The 24,331-nt window shown below is 34.9% G+C and overlaps 1 pseudogene; it reads left to right on the plus strand.

The window, feature by feature from the left end:
* Positions 1-24,331, plus strand: part of LOC149548156 (UDP-glucuronic acid decarboxylase 6-like) — a 130,300-nt pseudogene that overhangs the window by 73,283 nt on the left and 32,686 nt on the right.

Below are 24,331 nucleotides of genomic sequence, written 5' to 3' on the forward strand. Positions count from 1 at the left end.
TGACATTGACATTCATGATCCTGTATATTCAGCTGATTATGAGCGCATTTCTGATTTAGTTGTTGCAGGTTTGTGTGCATATATACATATATATAAATTAATATACATGTATATTTGTTTTAAAATTAATTTATATTTATCTTTTTATATACATGCAGGAGATATTTTTGCAGTTCAAGCCTTACCAGATAATGTGGAAAATGTGGACTATTATCTTTTAAGATGCACAAAAGCAAAACACAAGTTGCTAGAAGGAACTATAGATGCTGATGAACAGTCATATCCAATTGGATCAGTTGTTATTGAAGGAATATATTATCAACAAACAAGGGTAATTGGTAGTGGTATTGAATTTATTGAATACAAGCCTGGAGAAAAGGTTTTACACTATAGTAACCATATTATAGCAACCAAATTACAATTTGAAGCAGTACAAAGAAAAGGACGTCGTGGAAATCAAAAGTGGAAATTGCCTATTGAAGAACATGAAAAACTTCTAGAAATAATAAAAAGTAGAGAGGATCCTAACAATACATTGTTTGTGGAGCTCTAGTTTACCTATGTACTTATTGTGGAGCTCTAGTTGAGTTATGCCTGTATAGCTCTTATACTTTCATATTTAATATTGATAGGATATTTGTTCTATAAATTTTTGTACATTGGATCATTTATCTTGCATATGCAAAATTAGACATGTATTGTTATTTTTATTTAAATTCGACATGGATATCTCATTTAAGACCAGGTCTCTTAGGACCTCCCCTTAAGACAACCTTTTTAGTATTTGTATGTATTTGTATGTACATATAATCTTTATATGTTCTTATATGATACATTCTTTATGTTTGTATATAATCGTTATGTTCTTACATGTATATGTTATATGAACTATGTTACATATTACATGTACATTATATTTTATTAATTAAATGCTATTAATTATAGTTAATTAAGAATGTATGTCATTAAATATAGTTAATTAAGTCATTAAATAGAGTTAATTATTAAGAAATTAAATATAATTAGATTAAATATAGTTAATTTAAAGGTTAAATATAGTTAATTATAGTTAATTAAGGCATGTCATTAAATAGAGTTAATTAAGTCATTAAATAGAGTTAATTAGTAAGACATTAAATATAATTAGATTAAATATAGTTAATAGGATTAAATATAGCTAGTTATAGTTAATTAGGTTAAATATAGTTAATTAAGGCATGTCATTAAATATAGTTAATACATGATCTACATAATATAATTAGACTAAATATAGTTAATTATACAGTTAATTAAGACATGTCATTAAATATATGTTATATTGTTATGTACATCAACCATTAAAATTATATAGTTAATTACACTTAGATTAAGGCATTAAGATGAATAACTATACATATACATGTAAACTTGAATATTGAAAATATGAATAACATATAGAAACATGTGCATAACACATACATAAGTTACATAAAAGATGAAGACATCAAAAGATCAATAAAATAGATGTCTACATTAAAAGATCAATAACATACATGTGCATATATTTGGAGAATATAATGTACCCATATCAAATGTATAAAAATAGATCATGTAGATCAAATGTCTGGAAATAACATATATAAAACATCAAAATCTCCATATAAACATGTATCTGAAAATAACATATAAAACATCATTTAGTGTCCATGATATAAACACATATCTAGAAATAACATATAAAACATCAAAGTGTCCATATAAACCATGTATCTGAAAATAACATATAAGACATCAAAGTGTCTGGATATAAAATGTATGCATATGGAAATAACATATAAAACATCAAACTGTCCATATAAATATGTATCTAGACATAACATGTGTGTAATAAAATAAAAGGCCACTTATGATCTAATCATCTACATCCCCCCTCCTGATCCTGGGCCTTGTCCCCAAAAGGGTCTATCAGTTGCATCTGAACCCTGTGTCAAATGATAATAAGTGAACCATTTAATTATGTGTACAGACAAATTATATCAAGATCTACATGTATATAAATCATATATATATATATATATATATATATATATATATATATATATATATATATATATATATATATTGTAACATACTTGGGACTCATGACGTGTAGGATCTGTCGGTGTCTGCAGATCAGCAAAACGTAACATACTATCACTCAAACCCTATAACACATACACAAACACACACATATACATTAATTTAAACATATAGACATATTATTTACTATAATAAAAATAAATCTAAACATATAGAGATATTTACCATAGCATTATGTAATGCTTTGCCGATCTGACTGATATCTGAATCATGTAATGAAAAAATAGTATCAGCATCCAAGTCAATAGTGCGGCCCTGATCTGAAAGCATGGAAGTAAATAGACCAGGTTGTATGGTGCCACTGAGATCCTGAGTGGGGGGGGGGTGTTGTAGGGTCTTGAGTAGCTGGGGCTGGTGCTGTAGCCTGGGTCTGTGTAGTAGTAGGAGTAGTAGAAGGTGCAGGAATGTCCTCCTGCCTCTATGAATCCTCTGGGACTGTTGTACGTGACAAAATATGTCTAATCTGAGAGCTCATGTCACAAAGTGGAATCCTTGAGAGTGTAGATAATGCTCGATATGCATCTAAAAGATTAGATGCTAAATATGATGCCAAACGATGCAATGCATCCACCTCTAAGACTGCAGAAATGTCTACAGGAGAAGGTATGTCTGCAACTCCATAATCATCATCAACAGGTGTGCTAGATGATGCAGCTGTGGGAGCGGTACCTCGAGACCGTAGCATATATCGACTACATCGATCAGAAGAAATCTCATGTAACTGTGTGGTGATAGTGGTGATGCTCAAAAAAATCTGTGTCCTAATTGTGTCATCAGGAACACTCTCACCTACAGTAGCCATCTGTGGACCTCTCGGCATAACCAAAAGGTTTGGACCCACCATTGCCCATTTGTTAACAGGCACAAGAGTGTCCGCGGGTCTAAATCTGTCAGAAAGTCTCCCTTGACCCTGCCCAACATGTCCTGGATAATTTGTATAGTCAACATCATAGTTTAAATGAAATTCTGCAAACAATTGTTTGCAAAAATATAGAGGGAACTCATCCTTTTGTGGCCATCTATGATGAGTAGCCAACCAACGAGGATACATCAATGGTGTGACGAGTGGATCAGTACACTTTGTCGTAGAGTAGCCTCTGACTCTACGACGATCTGCATAAGATGGAAACATGGTTTTCACCATGCTAGTGGAAACCTCAGTGTCAATCTGTGTGTACTTCACAGTGCTAGTGACACTGTGAGATAAAGAAGAATAAAATGTCTCAATGCTCATATCATCAAAAGAGTTGTATGATTCAACTGTCTGAATCATACGAAATAACTCCTCTCACATCGCTATGACCTTCTCCCTATTAGGGAGGGTGGTAGAAGAGGAAAATGAGGTATCCAAAACCTGCATAGCACGAGATAATCTCGCAACTGTATCTCTAAATAACTGCTATCTATCATGGGTGGAGGAGGTCGATCTATGTGCTGTACCAAACTCAGCACTCTGACCCCCACCACGAACACTGGCATCCCCTGAGGATGCAGGAGCATGATCCCCAGAACCGGATGCCATAATGTATATATGAAAATAAATATGAGAATATGAATGTGAAGCTACAATCTGAGTGATAAATATCTAGAGATCTGCACATGCATATATATACAAATATAAACATACAAGTCTATTTAAATTAAAATAATTAAAAGTTAAATTTAATTTGAAACACATGTACATATAAATACACAACATTAAATGTATGGTGCTAAATTCAATCATGTAACATACATATGTATTTTAAAACAAATTATCTTAGAGACCATATCTAATGTACATTGTAACGTGCTCATGCAAATGTGAAAAATAAATATTCGTACATGTACATGTATATGCAATAAAAATAAAATAAAATTTCTTGATTAAATGATAACTAAGTGTACACATGTACATACATGCAATAAAAAAATATAATTCTTGACTAAAATCTAAATTTTGATGTAAATGCTTTGATGATTATGGGGAGTGTAGATGAGAGTTAGGACATAGGGATAGAAAAATTTGTTACTAGATAAGTAAATGAGTTTAGTTAGCAAATGTTAGTTTACAATTTAGAACTCATGACTTAATTTAGTAGTTTGAATTAGAGTTAAGAATGTTAATAAAGTAAATGGGATATAGTTTTATTAAGGTTGATAGTAAGGTCAGTCTATTATGTGCTAGTAAACATATGAATACCTATCACAACCTATAACAGACATAATGACCTAGTAGGAGTCCCTAGGTCCCCTTAACATATATATGGATAAAAATACCTAGAAATGTATCATGAGGTCGTTATCTGTCATTTGATAATGTAAGAATCATCATTACCTAATAAGACCTATTATATCCTAATAATACATATTAAGACTTATTAGAACCTAAAAAAAATAGTATGACCTATTACGACTCCTATGTCCCCTTACGACACACATGTATGGATAACGTATTGAAAAACGCAGTTGACATAAGTGATCTTAATGTGTTGTTTGGTAATGTAAGACTCATTATTACCTGACAATACCTATTATGTGCTAGTAAACATATGAATACCTATTACAACCTATAACAGACGTCATGACCTAGTAGGAGTCCCTAGGTCCCCTTAACATATATATGGATAAAAATACCTAGAAATGTATCATGAGGTTGTTATGTGTCATTTGGTAATGTAAGAATCATCATTACCTAATAAGACCTATTATATCCTAATAATACATATTAAGACTTATTAGAACCTATAAAAAATAGTATGACCTATTACGACTCCTATGTCCCCTTAAGACACACATGTATGGATAACGTATTGAAAAACACAGTTGACATAAGTGATCTTAATGTGTTGTTTGGTAATGTAAGACTCATCATTACCTAACAATAAGTAGTTGTTAAAATGAACATCATCAATATCTAAGTGTGGTTCATTCGGTTAGTATAGGGCCTATGTTATGGTTAGAATGTGGTATGGGTTATGATTGTAGTTAATATAAGGTTATGTTAGAAGGTGTATTTAATATCAAAATTAATTTCACCATAAGATATTATTGTTTCACCTCTAGATCCATCAGGTTATGTTAGAAACTGAATAATGTCCCCTAAAGGTTTGCTACATTTTTTACTAATATTTTTCTACATGTTTACCTCATAACCTAATATTTTTCTATATTTTAACCTAATGTTTTTCTATATTTTAACCTAATGTTTTTCTATATTTTAACTAATGTTTTTCTATATTTTAACCTAATGTTTTTCCTAATATTTTTTTATATTTTAACTTAATGTTTTTCTGCACTTTTAATTAATGTTTTTCTACGTTTTTATCTCATGTTTAACTACATTTTTGCTAACAAATTAATTTAAATACCATTCTAAAATAATCTAAAATAATTAAAATAATTTAAACATATTAAAAAATAAACAATTTTAAGCATTTCACTCACAAAATACGTCAAAAACAACTATTTTAAGTACGATTAACATCTATTAATCAAAAAATACGTTTAAAAACTATTAAAAAATGGGGAGGAAAAAACCACTAACCAGTTACGGCCGAAACCCTTAACCCGCTCTCCAAACATCCAGGAACCGCAACAGTAACAATGATAGCCGCTAGAGGTTTGCGGCAGTTTTTATACCGGCTCAGGGTTTCGGCCGGAACCCTTTCGGCCGAATGGGTTTCGGCCAAAATGGTATGCGCCACGTAGGCACGCGAAACTGCTACGTGTGTATGGTCGGAGGCGTTACGGCCGAAACCGTTATGGCTAAAAGCATTTCGGCCAAAACGGTACAAGATATTACAAATGGTGACAGAGCTTTGTGCTTTTACCCGAGTATATGTATATCAACATTCACATCTTGTTGCTCAGCCTCTTGCCCTATTCTATCTCTTCCTTTTCTCAGCCACAAAAAATTATCAGGGGAAAAAGAAACTTACACAAAGGTAAAATGTATAGAAGAAACTACACAAATAATCATAATATAGTAACAAATAATGGCAGCATACATATTTAATCACGCCTACCTAAAATTCATAAAATAGACTAGCACCCAAATCCAAAGCTTGTAGCTCGAAACAATTAGATTGTTGGGGATCAAAACTCTAAAAAGAACTAATAAATCTCTTATATGTAACCTCTTAGAAAAAGAAATGAAGCTATAGGATTTGTGAATATGTAACATTACCACAATGCTCAGAAGCCACAGAGAAATGAATGTTGGTGAAAATAATATAAAAACATTGGCCATAGTCCTGCATGCACATAATGCATGGAGAGACATGTGTTTGCCAATACCACCACTATGACATGGTGGTACAAAGCTCTTATGCCACGACATTGGAAGAGCACAAGCCACTACTCTGCAAAATACATCTACCACCTGGTAAAAAAGGATTCCTAGTATGTGTACTTTTCAACATATGTCCAAATGTTGCCGGATAAAATTTTCTAATTTTTGCATCAGAAAAACAAAAAGACCACCTAGAAAATCAACACTGACCAATCATAAAATAAGAATTGATTATCAAATTGTCATTTTAATAAAATATTTTTGCCCAACATAGGATAAAAAGATTACACACAATTTTGGAAGAATGAATTAACAGAGATAAGCGCGATATGAAAACTTTAGTCTCCACCTATTTATAGACGGGACTAATAAATTTCTTTGTAGGGCATTTTGAGCTAACAAATTTTTTAGAGAGGGCATCAGTTAGTCTATTTGTGAACAAATATAGGCTCTTCTTTATTTATTCAGATTAAAACTTGATCTTCTGATTTCTGTCGAACAATATTTGTGTGCTAGGCAAATGAGGAACTATCTATGTTGTGTTGTTTACTCTGTAATATCATTTGTGTTTGAGAAAGCATTTAACCCTATTGATCTCTTGATAAGTAGGACATGATTTCCACAACTAGTCAAATTGTGATGTGAATATCAGGATTTAACTGTGTGATTTTGAGTCAAACTCGATGACCCATGTTTCATGAGTAGTGATTCAACATGAATCCATCTCTCCTATTGATCTCGACTAGAGAAGTACACTCTAATTACCTACTTAAAATACCAATAATTATGCCCTAAGAACACCTTAAGAATTGTACTTGAGCAATACAATTTGTGGTACCAACCTTTTCAGGATGACTACAACACTAGTGAAGAGTTACAAATGGACCTTCCTCTGGATCGGGAACAATTAACATTTTCAATAGGAACAAAGTTTAATATTTTGAAATAATTGCCCAAAACAACAGAGCATATTTTTCATCCAGTGCTCTTAATGTTTGACAGTGTAAACGGATTTTTATAAATTCATATATAATTCTCTATTGCCAGTGCCTAATAAGTTCGATCTGAGTATCATGTCTTATAATTTGAGATCGAACACAAATCAAAGAAGATTACCTGAAAGTAGTTCTTAGCTTGAAATCCCCTCAAAGTACTTCTTGGCTTGAAATCCGCAATCTTCCCGGGTTGTTGGAATCCGAGCAAGAAATATGCAATAACATATTCTCCCTGGTTGTTCTGAGCACAACAGTAGCATCAATATCTGTCTGCCTGAAACCGAGTTGTAACGCCCTCTATAGAACTTGGCGTGCCTTGGCATAATCTTCGAGGTGGGTGATGGCTTTCTGATTTATCAAGCTATATAGCATTTATTCACATACTGATGTCAGACATCTTCCCCCTTAATTATTCATTACACTCAACCAAAAAATTATGTCTTTCTTCACACTCAAGAATATTCAAACTCTGCTAAATAAAATAATAAAACTCCATCCCAGAGCTTATTGTAGTGAAGGATCACAACCTCTCAGTGATATTGATGCAGCCTCTCAATGATATTACGGGTATCAAGATCAAATAGGAAATGGTGTGATTGATCTGCACTATGAATATTGACATCATAGTGACCGCCACTTTTGCAAGCACCTCTGACTGTCGTTGTTTTTTTTCCCAATTGAACCACCACTTTTGTTTTCCAACCTAAACAGGACATTTCTTGGTAGAGGATCCCCTAAGAAGTATCCTATCAGCTAATAACTACTTACATCATTTAGAGATAATACTAAAGTAGTAGACATTCATTTAAACTCTCTTATTCCAATTAAGATAATAGTTACACGATTTAACTATATTGTGATATGATGAGGTATTAAATGATTATATATGTGTATAATTAAATCAATAATTAATATAATGAAATCAATAAGCAACTTAAAAATCACAATAGAAACATATATAGAAAACAAAGAATGAATCAATATAATGATCCAAGTAATACTTGGTGGAGGGCATTCTTTATGGATGTCATGGGATGATCCAAGTATAAAACTGGTGAAGGGAATTCTTACAAATGTCATGGAATGACCCAAATATAATATTGGTGGAGGACATTCATTATGAGTATCATTGATAGAGAACATTTACTACAAATGTTAATCATTTCAAACTAGACAATTTATTAAAGATATGAAATATTCAATTAGATTTATTATGAACTTACTAATTTCTTACAGTCATTATGGTCCCAAAACTAACCCTAATGGTGGTGATATTACAGTGGTATTAGAGCATAATCCTATCATCCTATGAAATTTTGGTTATGTTACACATCTAACGGATAATGGCCAAACAACTAAACCAAGAATTAAGAACCTTTATGGAAAACATTAATGAAAGGATTGAAAGCTCTAATAAAATACTATTTGAAGCTATACAGAAATTAAGAAACAATAACAATCAAAGTGAAAGACCTAAACCACAGAGAGATTTTCATTCTAATCATGAGAAAAATGAAACATCATCACAAAGTTTAGTTCCACAAGATACTTTTTCTTCATTCATTCCAAGAGGAGAACCTATTGTAGAAGAAGAAACAACCACAAACAATGTGGAAGAAATTGTACAAATTTATGCAAACTTGGATACTAACCTTCGACAACTTATCTCCTTTGACAAATACTACAAAACCAAAATTGTGGAAAGTAAACAAAAAAATCATTTGGATGAAGACCTTCAAGAGAAAGGAAATAAAATTAAAATACCTTGCTTTGATGGGTCAAGGGAGGAAACTTCTCAATCATGGGTTTAAAAATTAGATATGTAACTGTCATATAGTCCTATGACAAAAAAGGGTGCTATTAAATTTTCCATACTTCATTTAAGGGGGTCAACACAAAAATGGTCGCACTATGACCAAAATTCCATAGGGCTCAAAAAATTACCACCTATAATGAGTTTACTCAAAGGTCAATGAATAGGTTTTCTCAAACAGACTCTAAATGGTACTTCCAAGAGCTAACTCACCTCAAACAATCAAGGATAGTAGAAGAATGTGCAAATCAAATTCAATTCCTATCCCTAATGGTTCCAAATCTATCCCAAGGACAACTCACTCATTTATTTATAGGACTTAAAGATACCCTCAAAATCCATGTAAAACCCCTTGAACCCTAGAGTTTAGAGGATGATATCAGGAAAGAAAAGAACGTTGAATCTAATTAAATAGAGGAAAGACTCAAAAATCCTAAAACATCTTTTGAACATAAAGAGACAAGGAAAGAAGAACAAGAAAAGAATTGTCAATTATGCCATTGTGAGGCCTCGCCCTGACCCATCGTAGCATAGTGATGCATTACTATTATTTTTTTTGATATTCACGACTCGAGATGTCGAGACATTATCTGATGCTTAGAACATACTTTATTATTTCATGTTGTGTCATGTTACTTCAGATATATTTGATGATTGTCATTTAATGTTCATGAATATGTATGTTGATGAAATCAGTAAATGTAGGATTGAGATTTTGATTTAAGATATTTTAAATGGTTAAGAATTAAGTAGGATAAAGAAACCCTTATTGATGTATGTTTTAATTTATGAGAATTTCTGAATACGTATACATTTATGTACATGTGATTTTACGGGACTACTGGTGTGTGCAATGAGTGTGCAGATATTTTAGCTGAGAAACCCTACGGAGGAACAAAACTGATCTCTATGTGCTAAATTTGAAAACCTTGTTGTTCGTAATTCACATTTTTGTATTGTGAGATATATGTATGCATCTTCATTGTTCGGTGAATGTTAATGTTCGTAATTATGTTCTTTCAGTGTTGCTTGACACTCGTAAAATGTTTATGTGCTTCAGTGTGCTATTTAGGGTTAATTGTTTAACCTTTGGACTCAAGTTGGTTCAAGTTAGTGTCAGTTTTCTATTAGGTTCTTAATCAACGTTAGTCATCCCTCAATCCGGATTAGTGCTTATTTGCAAGTTAAAGTAGTAAGTTGGACCTATTTTATTCCTAGATTTTATTTGACTCTAAACCTCTTTCCTAAGGCTTTAAAACTTGTTATTATTCTAACCAAAGGGTATGGGTATGGGTTAGGGGTCTTTTCCAACCCCTAAGCCCCCTTTTTTTACTTTTGAGGTCACTCAAAAAGTCCCTTTTTGCCTTTGTGCGAAAATTGACCATGGCTATCTTGAGTTACCTCACCTCATCTCCACTTAGGGTTTAACCATAGTGTAGGTTGAGTTAGGAGTTTCTAGAGTTGCTAGTGGGTAGAAATAGTTATTGCTCCTTTTGGGTGGTTGAGTTGGAGGCTTATTTAGAGGCCTTCCTTGGACTAGTTGGTTGTTACCCAATCTCTACATTTAGAGAAGATTTCTTGAAGCTTGAAGGAAGGAAAGGGATACTCTACTCAAACTTGTTCATTGCCATTACCTCTTTGTGAAGGTAGGAAATTCTCATCTCCCTTATTTAGTTTTATGTTTGGTTTCATGTTCATGTTACCTTATTGTTGTTTCACTATTGTATGGTTGTGGGTATGTGGGAAGATTTGAAAACCATGTCATTTTGGTTGTTTTCCTTTCTTGTTTATGTTTGCAATTTTGAGTTTTCCTTACATGGGTGTTTTGGTATTACTCACCCTTGGAGAGGGCAGAAGTGACCAATTTTGGGAAAGGTCTGTTTAGTTGGACTCCAACCTGTGTAGAGTCTCTTCTCAGGATGAGAAGAGGGATAAAGGGTAGGGTGTTATAGGCCCCTACCTGTCAGCACAAACCTGGTATGAGTATGGCAAGTTTAAATGGAAGAACGGAAGTTCTTGGTTATTAGCCTCGATTGGGCATCTGAATGGGTGTTGTGCTTGACTTCTCCTATTGGAAGAATCCACCTTTCCCTAGTCTTGATTCATTGTGAATCCTATTGTGTAAACCATGTATGATTATGCATGCTTGATGTTCTTTTGGTTCTGCTTGGTTGTCACCCGATCAGATATTGGTTTCCTCCATGGTTCTTGAAATGAGATTCGGAAAACATTACAAACTCCTTGATTATGATCATGAAGAAAATTTGATAAAATTGTTGAAAATTGGGATTGAGATCCTATTGTAAATTGTATTTTAAACCTTATTGTAAATGGCAACGAAGTTGGGTTTTCTTCCTGATTCTTTCCCGGCTGAGCCTTTGAATCAGGTTAGCCAATAAAATAATGGTTGAGTGTATTTTCTTCTCATAATATTTAATCATAATGTTCAGTCGTATGAATGCTCATCAAAATAGGATGAATAATAGATAAAGGAAAAGACTATGGGAATCTCCTTGCATGGTTCTCATGTGATTTCAAAAAAATAAAATAAATAAATTTGCATATATAGATGAGAGAATAGAATCATAGATAATGTCTTGAATTGTGTTATTTCAAGTTTTTAATTTGTTAATGAAAATTATTTGATATGATGAAACTTCCAAGTTGATGTATAAGAATTTAGGTGTATTAGAATTCCTACCTTGAGAACTCAATTATCTCTCCCTTATTAAATTTCCTTATGCACAAATCAATTTGAATAAGAGATTATGTATTTCCTTAAATTCAACAAGATAGATCATAAACCTTGATGTATAATGATAAACAAAACATAAATTATAGGAGATAGGGAGAAAATAATACCTTTTCTCATCCTTATTAGTATACTTAAGAAACCATTGTCATCAATGAGATTATATTGATTCCAAGTTTAACAAGAAAATATATAAATTATGACTATGCTTAGTCAAATTTTGGCTTCCAAACTAAATGTGCACCCCCAGGCCTAAAAACCCTCTCTGGAAAATGTATGAAGAAAATTTTTAATTCCCTCTTTTTCCACAGAGAATATTTTAAGTTTTACTCCTTTGACTTGCAAGTGAAATCTAATATAGATTCATATAAAAGGATATTAACCAATTACTTTTGAAATTTAAAAATATATATATATATAATTCAAGTCTTGCTTGTTGTCAATCATCAACCATAAAACTTTATGTCTTCAATGCATTTCATCACTCTTGGTGGACATCATATTTGAAATAATATTTTAAATAGTTTTCTTTGAGAAAGTTATTAGCAAGTCATATTGACTAGATGGGAGGGTGTCGTCATCCTGTCACCCTGTCTCATCCCCATCTCCCTCACCAAGTTGGGCGCTTAGCTTGGAGGGAAAAACCTTTTTTATTGGGTTACCTTTTTGCAAATTTTTGTAAGAAAATTAATTGCTTCTCTCCACTTTCATTACTTCCTTGGCCGCTGGTTTTAAACCCAAGGATTGTCTGTGCTTGGGGATTGCATGGGGCAGAGCGTTGTCCCAAGAACAGCGCTTGGGAAGCGCATTTGTTCCTTGGGAAGCACTTGCTAGGTAGTACGTGGGGCTTAGGGTGTAAGGGATGTAGGGGGAGAGATAGGATAGTTAGGTTAGTTTAGGTTTTAGGTTATGTTAGTTAATTTTTAAATTTTAAGATTAAATTAGTTTTAATATGTTAGATTTTAGGTTTATGTTAATTATTGTGTTGTTTATTGTTAACCTTTTTAGATGTAAGTTAGCATAGGTTAGATAGATTAGTATATGTTAGTTAGTTTAAGTTTTTAGATAATTTTGTTTTAAGAAATTTTTTTTTTTTATGTGTTTTAGTATCTAGTTAGTTAATGTAATAAATGGATTAGTAGTAAAATTGGTTATGTTAATACATTTATGTAAGTTAATTGTTTTAAAATTTATATTAATGTAATATAGTTTAAATTTTAATTAGTTAGTAATTTTGAAATAGATGTATATTTTAATATAGTTAGTAGCTATTATAGTTTTAATTTGGCATTATTCGAAATGGTTTTAGAATGGTGATTTTATTAGAATTAAAAAGGATAAGTTTAATTTTGGTTATAATTTAAGTATCATGTTAAATTTATATTATATTATAGGTTCTATCATCATTTAACTTATGCAACTTTAGTTCTCTACTAAATATGTCTCCTTTCTAAACTAATTGTCGAAATGTTTAAAATTAATAAATTTTAGATATATATATTTAGTTTTAAATTTTAGTTAATCATTTTTTTTCTTTAAAAGTGACTTTACAATATCGGTCAGATTGTTAATCAATAATTGTCAAAGAGATTTATAGTTGTTTTTGATTTAGAAACCTTCCAATTAATCTAAATCTCAAATACACTTACATTATCATTTAAATAATTGTTTCATATTATTGTAAGCTAATAAAATAACGTATCTTATGATCGATATCAATCTTAACGATGTATTCCTCCACTAGAGTTTAAAACTTAAGATGAATTGTAGTGAACCTTTACTTCTCTTGCAAGAATCTGATTTAAACTTTGAGCACTCTAATTATTATAATTTTTTGTTTTTGCCCTCGTAGTTTGGGCATGACATTTTGGTATCAGAGCCAGGTTTCAACACTAGGAACCTTAAACCATTGTGCTTCCTAAACTTAACTCAAACTTTTAATTGTGTAGATGCCGCCTGTTACTTGTAACCGGCGAGGTAGAGGTCGTAAGACTAGGGGTGGTAGAGCGGGACAAGAGGATGGACCACCTCCACCTCCACCTCCACCTCCACCGAACCTGAACCAGGACATTATAGATGCACTTCAGACCTTGATCGGTGTAGTTTAGCAGAGAGTGGTACCTGTAGTACAGCCAATTTAGCAGATTCCAGTAGTGGAAGCAGAGGGACCCAGAGGAGGTAGGCCCAAAGTCAGAGAGAGGACTAGGAGTCCCCCACCGAGACAGTTAGAGGGTTAGGGTGAACACGAGGAAGAGTCCATACACCAGAGAGGACCCCCTTTTGACAGACCTCCTAGACATGTAGGAGATGACATCAGGGAATTGATTCGACTCAGACCACCATTTTTTATCGGTACCACTAAGGGTTCAGTAGCAGAGGCATGGTTGTAGAGCTTACAGCGGTGCTTTGGGTTACGCCCTTATGGGAGTAATCTAAAAGCACGCCTAGCAATTCATCAGTTGAGAGGGGATGCCTCCAACTGGTGGCATCAGGAGGAGATTATTTATGGAGTGAGGATGGACACCCTCACATGGGAATCTTTCCTAAAAATATTTCACGAGAGGTACTTGTCAGAGCATTTCTGACAGAAACAAATAGAGGAGTTCTGTTCTCTTTATCAGAGAGGCCTTACAGTGGCTCAGTACGAGAGTAGGTTTCTCGAGCTCCTTCCCTATGTGGAATACATGAAGGATGAGAAACTACGGGTGCATCACTTTATCATGGGTCTAAATTTCTCTCTTCAGGGCCCAGTTAGGATGGCCTTCCCTACCACCTTCAGACAGGCAGTGGAGATAGCACTAGTTGTTGAGGATACTCGAGGTAGGCAGGAGTCACGGGATCGGTCTTAGAACCGAAACTCCTCCCAGCAAAAACCCCCTTGGAAAGGGAATCAGAATTATACAGCAGGGTCCTCTAGGGGCCAGTAGTCTCCGCAGCCAAAACCCTAGCAGCAGCAGCAGAAACCTTCTCAGGGTTATCAGGGCTCTAAGCCCAAGCAGTGGCAGTCACAGGGTCCTAGGCAGGATCAGAAAGTACAGGCCCCACAGTCACAGTTAGTGAAGATTCAGCAGTCTTCTAGGGGAGGATTCAGCGGATCTAGCAGGTCAGGAGGCCCACAACAGTCTGGGTCACAGGGTGCACGATCTTATACTCGCGGACCATGCTACACTTGTGGTGGCATGGGTCATATAGCTAGGGAGTGTCTGCAGGGATAGGCATCCAGTGGCCAGAGCAAGGCTTTTTCAGAGCTGGCAGTTGGTGACATGGGTAGATACCATAGAGTTTTTGCAGCTGTTGACAATCGCCAGGCTGAGCATCAGGCCACAGTTATCGAGGCTACAGGTATTATACAGGGCCATATGGTTGCAGTTTTATTTGATTTCGGGGCTACTGACTCTTTTATATCTCCATTTGTGGTGGAGCGTTGCGGGCTAGTGGAATTTAGACAGGATGTTAGTTGGGAGGTAGAGTTAGCCTCAGGAGCCAGAGTGTCAATTAGTTCCATCGTGCGGAGTTGTCAGATGCAGATTGGAGACATGTCCACTAGGACTAATCTACGCATTACCCCTTTAGGTTCTTATGATGTTGTTCTTGGCATGGATTGGCTTTATGCCCACAACACCAAGATGGATTTTTGACAGAAGAGGGTGGAATGTGTGGATGACGATGATATCTCTAGGAAGATCTTCAGAGTGAAGAGGCCAGTGTCCCTTCGCATGATTTCTGCTATGCAACTTAGATGGTGCATGCAAAAGGGTTGTCAGTTGTTTGCTATCACTATTAGTGACCGAGAGGAAGATTCAAAAAGGGAGCCATCCCTTGATGATTTTCCAAACCTTCAAGAGTTTGCAGATGTGTTTCCTTCAGAGCTTCCTAGTATGCCTCCACCTCGAGCAGTGGATTTTCACATAGATCTAGTGCCAGGAGCCGAGCCAGTTTTGAGAGCACCATACCGGATGACTACTCATGAGCTTAGTGAGCTAAAGGCTCAATTGGAGGAACTCTTAGAGAAGGGGCATATTTGACCTAGTGTGTCACCTTGGGGTCCACCGGTGATCTTTGTCAAGAAGAAGGATGGATCACTTAGGTTGTGTATCGATTATCGGCAGTTGAACAAGGTGACCATCAAGAACCGATATCCTCTTCCCAGAATCGATGATCTTTTTGATCAGTTGCAGGGTGCCCGAGTATTTTCAAAAATTGACCTAAAGTCAAGTTACCATTAGTTGAGAATTGTGGATAGTGATATCCCCAAGACAGCTTTTCATAATAGGTATGGCCACTATGAGTTCACCGTAGTACCTTTTGGCCTTACGAATGCTCCAGTTGTATTCATGAGCCTCATGAATGGAGTATTTCATACCTTTCTGGATAAGTTTTTGGTTGTGTTTCTTGATGGCATTCTGATTTATTCTCATGATGAGAGAGAGCATGAAGAGCACCTAAGACAGGTATTGCAGAGGCTGAGAGAGAATCAGTTGTTTGGCAGCTTGTCAAAGGTGCATTCTTCAGACCTGAGATACATTATTTGGGTCATGTCATATCAGGTGATGGTGTCTCAGTAGACCCATCAAAGATCAGGGCTATCATGGATTAGCCAGCACCCACCAGTGTTACTGAAGTGAGGAGCTTTATGGGGCTAGCAGGTTATTATCGACGCTTCATTTCAAGATTCTCTAGATTGGCACACCCCATCACTTCTCTTCAGAGGAAGGGGAAGAAGTACAAGTGGACAGAGAAGTGTGGTAGAGCTTTTGAAGAGCTCAAGAGAGCCCTCACGAGTGCACTGATTCTTGTAGTACCAGATCCTATTGCAGATTTTGTGGTGTGCACCGATGCATCTTTAGATGGTTTAGGAGCAGTCCTTATTCAAGAAGGACAACCTATTTCCTTTGAGTCTAGGAAGTTGAAGACTCATGAACTCAATTATCCTACTCATGACCTAGAACTAGCGGCAGTGGTTCATGCCTTGGTGAGATGGCGACATTTTCTTCTGGGTCATAGATTTGAGCTTCATTCAGATCACCAGAGCTTGCAGTACATATTTTCTCAGCTGAACCTTAATGCTAGGCAAAGAAGGTGGATGGAGTTTCTGTGTGAGTATGATTTTGAAGTACATTACATCAAGGGAAAGGAGAATGTGGTTGCAGATGCCTTAAGTAGAAGGCGCCATGAGTTTTCATCTGTGACTACTTGCACTGACTTGAGAGAGCGGATCTTGCAGCACTTACCAGCTGATGAGCTTTATGCAGAAGTAAGTCAGTTAGTACATTTTCAGAGACCCTTGGAAGGGAAGTTTGTAGAATATTCCTTGGAGTCTGATGGACTTTTGCGTCATAGGGGACGTATGTATGTACCTTCCATTGGGGGTTTGCGCGAGCTCATTGTACTTGAGGCTCACAGAGCACCTTATGCAGCGCACCCCGGTGTTAAGAAGTTACATGCAGATTTGAGGCAGTTGTATCATTGGCCAGGCATGAGAGTGCAGATTGCTAGCATAGTTGCGAGATGCCTCGAGTGCCAGAGGGTGAAGGCGGAGCACCGTCATCCTGGCGGGCTTCTCCAACCACATGAGATTGCAGTGTGGAAATGGGACACTATATCTATGGATTTTATTGTTAGTCTTCCTATGTCATCTCATCGCCATGATGCCATTTTGGTGATAGTTGACACATTGACCAAGGTTGCCCATTTTTCACCCATGCGTACTACATTCACAGCACGAGACATAGCTCAGGTGTTCTTGCGGGACATTTTTAGACTTCATGGTGTTCCCCGTAAGATCATATCTGATAGAGACTCTTTGTTCACTTCTTCATTTTGGAGAGAGTTGCAGTCGGCTTTGGGAACTAGGCTCAATTTTAGTACAGCGTACCATCCTCAGACTGATGGCCAGACCGAGCGAGTGAATTAGGTTTTGGAGGACATGCTACGTATGTACGTGATGGATCATCAGATCAGATGGGAGGAATACCTACATCTTGTCAAGTTTGCCTACAAAAATGGGCATCATTCTTCCATAGGTATGCCGCCGTATGAGGCTTTGTACGGGAGACCGTGCAGGACACCCTTGAGTTGGGATAAGATCGAGGATCGAGTATCTATTGGTCCCCAGTTAGTAAAGGAGATGGAGCAGCAGGTGACCCTGATTAGACAGTGCCTGAGAGAGGCACAGGATAGGCAGAAGAAGTATGCAGATGCGAAGAGGATAGATCAAGAGTATCAGGTTGGTGATAGAGTGTTCTTGAGGGTAAAACCACACAAGAGTCTAATTCGATTTGGAAAGGGCTCTAAGTTGGCACCCCGGTTTATTGGGCCGTTCGAGATCCTTGAGAGGATAGGACCTGTTGCATACCATTTAGCTTTGCCACCTAGCCTGTCACACATCCACGATGTGTTTCATATTTTAGTACTTAGAGGATACATTTATGATGAGTCTCATATTATAGATTGGGATGCTTTACAGGTGGATTCAGACGGGCAGCTAGCACTGGATCCTATCCGCATTATTGCCCAATGGACCCTAGCACTTGGAGGCCGAGAGCTGGACCAGGTTAGGGTCCAATGGGATTGCTACGATGAGGTCACGGCTTCATGGGAGGATGCAATGCAGATGCGATCTCAGTACCCGTACCTTTTTGATGAACTCCAAGAGGAATTTCATGCCTAGTGGGGGAGGATGTGAGGCCTCGCCCCGACCCATCGTAGCATAGTGATGCATTACTATTATTTTTTTTGATATTCACGACTCGAGATGTCGAGACATTATCTGATGCTTAGAACATACTTTATTATTTCATGTTGTGTGATGTTACTTAAGATATATTTGATGATTGTCATTTAATGTTCATGAATATGTATGTTGATGAAATAAGTAAATGTAGGATTGAGATTTTGATTTAAGATATTTTAAATGGTTAAGAATTAAGTAGGATAAATAAACTCTTATTGATGTATGTTTTAATTTATGAGAATTTTTGAATACGTATACATTTATGTACATGTGATTTTACGAGACTACTGGTGTGTGCAATGAGTGTGCAGATATTTTAGCTGAGAAACCCTACGGAGGAACAAAACTGATCTCTATGTGCTAAATTTGAAAACCTTGTTGTTCGTAATTCACATTTTTGTATTGTGAGATGTATGTATGCATCGTCATTGTTCGGTGAATGTTAATGTTCGTAATTATGTTCTTTCAGTGTCGCTTGACACTCGTAAAATATTTATGTGCTTCGGTGTGCTATTTAGGGTTAATTGTTTAACCTTTGGACTCAAGTTGGTTCAAGTTAGTGTCAGTTTTCTATTAGGTTCTTAATCAAGGTTAGTCATCCCTTAATCTGGATTAGTGCTTATTTGCAAGTTAAAGTAGTAAGTTGGACCTATTTTATTCCTAGATTTTATTTGACTCTAAACCTCTTTCCTAAGGCTTTAAAACTTGTTATTATTCTAATCAAAGGGTATGGGTATGGGTTAGGGGTCTTTTCCAACCCCTAAGCCCCCTTTTTTGACTTTTGAGGTCACTCAAAAAGTCCCTTTTTGCCTTTGTACGAAAATTGACCATGGCTATCTTGAGTTACCTCACCTCATCTCCACTTAGAGTTTAACCATAATGTAGGTTGAGTTAGGAGTTTCTAGAGTTGCTAGTGGGTAGAAATAGTTATTGCTCCTTTTGGGTGGTTGAGTTGGAGGCTTATTTAGAGGCCTTCCTTGGACTAGTTGGTTGTTACCCAATCTCTACATTTAGAGAAGATTTCTTGAAGCTTGAAGGAAGGAAAGGGATACTCTACTCAAACTTGTTCATTTCCATTACCTCTTTGTGAAGGTAGGAAATTCTCATCTCCCTTATTTAGTTTTATGTTTGGTTTCATGTTCATGTTACCTTGTTGTTGTTTCACTATTGTATGGTTGTGGGTATGTGGGAAGATTTGAAAACCATGTCATTTTGGTTGTTTTCCTTTCTTGTTTATGTTTGCAATTTTGAGTTTTTCTTACATGGGTGTTTTGGTATTACTCACCCTTGGAGAGGGCAGAAGTGACCAATTTTGGGAAAGGTCTGTTTAGTTGGACTCCAACTTGTGTAGAGTCTCTTCTCAGGATGAGAAGAGGGATAAAGGGTAGGGTGTTATGGGCCCCTACTCGTCAGCACAAACCTGGTATGAGTATGGCAAGTTTAAATGGAAGAACAAAAGTTCTTGGTTATTAGCCCCGATTGGGCATCTGAATGGGTGTTGTGCTTGACTTCTCCTATTGGAAGAATCCACCTTTCCCTAGTCTTGATTCATTGTGAATCCTATTGTGTAAACCATTTATGATTATGCATGCTTGATGTTCTTTTGGTTCTTCTTGGTTGTCACCCGATCAGATATTGGTTTCCTCCATGGTTCTTGAAATGAGATTCAGAAAACATTACAAACTCCTTGATTATGATCATGAAGAAAATTTGATAAAATTGTTGAAAATTGGGATTGAGATCCTATTGTAAATTGTATTTTAAACCTTATTGTAAATGGCAACGAAGTCGGGTTTTCTTCCTGATTCTTTCCCAGCTGAGCCTTTGAATCAGGTTAGCCAATAAAATAATGGTTGAGTGTATTTGCTTCTCATAATATTTAATCATAATGTTCAATCGTATGAATGCTCATCAAAATAGGATGAATAATAGATAAAGGAAAAGACTATGGGAATCTCCTTGCATGGTTCTCATGTGATTTCAAAAAAATAAAATAAATAAATTTGCATATATAGATGAGAGAATAGAATCATAGATAATGTCTTGAATTGTGTTATTTCAAGTTTTTAATTTGTTAATGAAGAATTATTTGATATGATGAAACTTCCAAGTTGATGTATAAGAATTTAGGTGTATTAGAATTCCTACCTTGAGAACTTAATTATCTCTCCCTTATTAAATTTCCTTATGCGCAAATCAATTTGAATAAGAGATTATGTATTTCCTTAAATTCAACAAGATAGATCATAAACCTTGATGTATAATGATAAACAAAACATAAATTATAGGAGATAGGGAGAAAATAATACCTTTTCTCATCCTTGTTAGTATACTTAAGAAACCATTGTCATCAATGAGATTATATTGATACTAAATGTGCACCCCCAGGCCTAAAAACCCTCTCTGGAAAATGTATGAAGAAAATTTTAAATTCCCTCTTTTGCCACAGAGAATATTTTAAGTTTTACTCCTTTGACTTGCAAGTGAAATCTAATATAGATTCATATAAAAGGATATTAACCAATTACTTTTGAAATTTAAAAATATATATATATATATATATATATATAATTCAAGTCTTGCTTGTTGTCAATCATCAACCATAAAACTTTATGTCTTCAATGCATTTCATCACTCTTGGTGGACATCATATTTGAAATAATATTTTAAATAGTTTTCTTTGAGAAAGTTATTAGCAAGTCATATTGACTAGATGGGAGGGTGTCGTCATCCTGTCACCCTGTCCCATCCCCATCTCCCTCACCAAGTTGGGCGCTTAGCTTGGAGGGAAAAACCTTTTTTATTGGGTTACCTTTTTGAAAAGTTTTGTAAGCAAATTAATTGCTTCTCTCCACTTTCATTACTTCCTTGGCCGCTAGTTTTAAACCCAAGGATTGTCTGCGCTTGGGGATTGCATGGGGCAGAGCGTTGTCCCAAGAACAGCGCTTGGGAAGCGCATCTGTTCCTTGGGAAGCACTTGCCAGGTAGTACGTGGGGCTTAGGGTGTAAGGGATGTAGGGGGAGAGATAGGATAGTTAGGTTAGTTTAGGTTTTAGGTTCTGTTAGTTAATTTTTAAATTTTAAGATTAAATTAGTTTTAATATGTTAGATTTTAGGTTTATGTTAATTATTGTGTTGTTTATTGTTAACCTTTTTAGATGTAAGTTAGCATAGGTTAGATAGATTAGTATATGTTAGTTAGTTTAAGTTTTTAGATAATTTTGTTTTAGGAAATTTTATTTTTTTTATGTGTTTTAGTATCTAGTTAGTTAATGTAATAAATGGATTAGTAGTAAAATTGGTTATGTTAATACATTTATGTAAGTTAATTGTTTTAAAATTTATATTAATGTAATATAGTTTAAATTTTAATTAGTTAGTAATTTTGAAATAGATATATATTTTAATATAGTTAGTAGCTATTATAGTTTTAATTTGGCGTTATTCGAAATGGTTTTAGAATGGTGATTTTATTAGAATTAAAAAGGATAAGTTTAATTTTGGTTATAATTTAAGTATCATGTTAAATTTATATTATATTATAGGTTCTATCATCATTTAACTTATGCAACTTTAGTTCTCTACTAAATATGTCTTCTTTCTAAACTAATTGTCGAAATGTTTTAAATTAATAAATTTTAGATATATATATTTAGTTTTAAATTTTAGTTAATCATTTTTTTTTCTTTAAAAGTGACTTTACAATATCGGTCAGATTGTTAATCAATAATTGTCAAAGAGATTTATAGTTGTTTTTTATTTAGAAACCTTCCAATTAATCTAAATCTCAAATACACTTACATTATCATTTAAATAATTGTTTCATATTATTGTAAGCTAATAAAATAACGTATCTTATGATCGATATCAATCTTAACGATGTATTCCTCCACTAGAGTTTAAAACATAAGATGAATTGTAGTGAACCTTTACTTCTCTTGCAAGAATCTGATTTAAACTTTGAGCACTCTAATTATTATAATTTTAAAAAAAAATTGTGTTTTTTTTCCCTCGTAGTTTGGGCATGACAGCCATGAACCATGGAATGATGGTCTCATAGGTGCCCAAAAAGACATAGCCTACTTGTTGGAAACTACAATTGAAGTAATTATTGTATTGTCATTGATGTCAAATCTACTAATGAGACATGTTTCTATCTGATCTAAATGTCATAGTTGCTTGATGAAGAGGATTTGAGAAGTCTCTCATAACAAAAGCACCTAGAGAAAATGTTGAGTTATGAAAAAGAAATTGCAATGGACATTTGATTAGTTAGACTTTGACAAAACAAAGTGATTGTTTAAATCATGTTGATATTCAATTCTTGATAATGCAAGATAAGTTAGATCACTGATATAAGACTTGATCGAGTAATAGAGTAAAGGATCAAGGAATTTTGAAGACTATGCTGAGTGATTCTAGTGCCAACTCAGCCACAGTAAGTGGTGAGAAAATTTAGTGTTGACCAAGAATGCCGAACAAACAAGTTGATCTCAAGCTAGAAGTTTTATAATGACTGAGCAATTCAACAATGATTGAGTGTCAGAACTTAGTAATGGTTGAGTGACCATATTTTGAGTGCGTATGAGAATTTTTGATTTCAAGCCAACTTAGTTGATTTTTTGGGATATGGAAAGCATGTTGAATATAAATATTTTATGAGTTGGATCATTTAATTCAAGGAGAGGATTAGGTAAATGATCTAGGAGATAAATTTGATGAGAAGCTTCTAGAAAAGAAAGAGATATATAGATACAATGAACCTAATGAATCGAATCACAAACCCTAAGATCTACAATGATTAAAAAAATGAAAAAGGACCAAAATTAACTATTTAAGGAGGTACAGAGATGAACTTTAACATGAGTATGAATGAGATATTCAAAGAATGGAGCAGAGTAGATAATTTGTGCATGTTTCTAGTAAGATGGAACAAAGTTGTTGAGGTTGATAGGAAAATCTAAGAAGAAGGGTTAAGTGTGTTGTGAAGAGAAGGGTGAATGCTTGAAGAGTTGCCAAGAAAATCAAGGACAGAGGTAACAAGGAAGGCTTATCAAAGAAATAGCACATGAGCTGAACAAAGATCTAAAACAGCAAAGTGATTTGTAAATTATACAAATCAAATCCTATTGTTTTCTTTCTAATCATTGTAAAAAATTTGCATTGAAATCCTTTTAATCAAAGGTTGACCTAATAGTCATTAAGGTACTAGTAGAATTGGCCTCTATTTTTTATGACGATTGGTCAAATTTTCTACCCAAGTTGGTCAAATGATCTACAAATGGCCTTGTTGATATTTTTCCCATCACAATTTTGGCGTATCCTTGTTCAAGTCAAACTTTTGAAGCAAGTCCTCATGAAAATCAAAACCAACATTTGGCCATTGTGGTTGTCACAAATTCAACCATTTCTGGTTAAAACAGGTGCCTCATCTAACCACGATGTCAAACTGACAACAATATTGTAGTCGGTCATTTTGTCAAAATTGCAACAAAGGTTGGTCAAAAGCTTGACCAACCTTAGTTAAGGTTGAGAAATTGGCACCAAAATTTTTCTATATTTTGTTGTCAAACCTTCCACCAATGTTGGTTGAAAAGGGTGGCCCATCTAACCAGGATGTAAAACCCATGACAGTGACCTTGTCGGT

The sequence above is a fragment of the Cupressus sempervirens genome, chromosome 7 (assembly GCF_028749045.1).
Source record: "Cupressus sempervirens isolate cs-2001-9-10 chromosome 7, ASM2874904v1, whole genome shotgun sequence".
Lineage (NCBI taxonomy): Eukaryota > Viridiplantae > Streptophyta > Pinopsida > Cupressales > Cupressaceae > Cupressus > Cupressus sempervirens.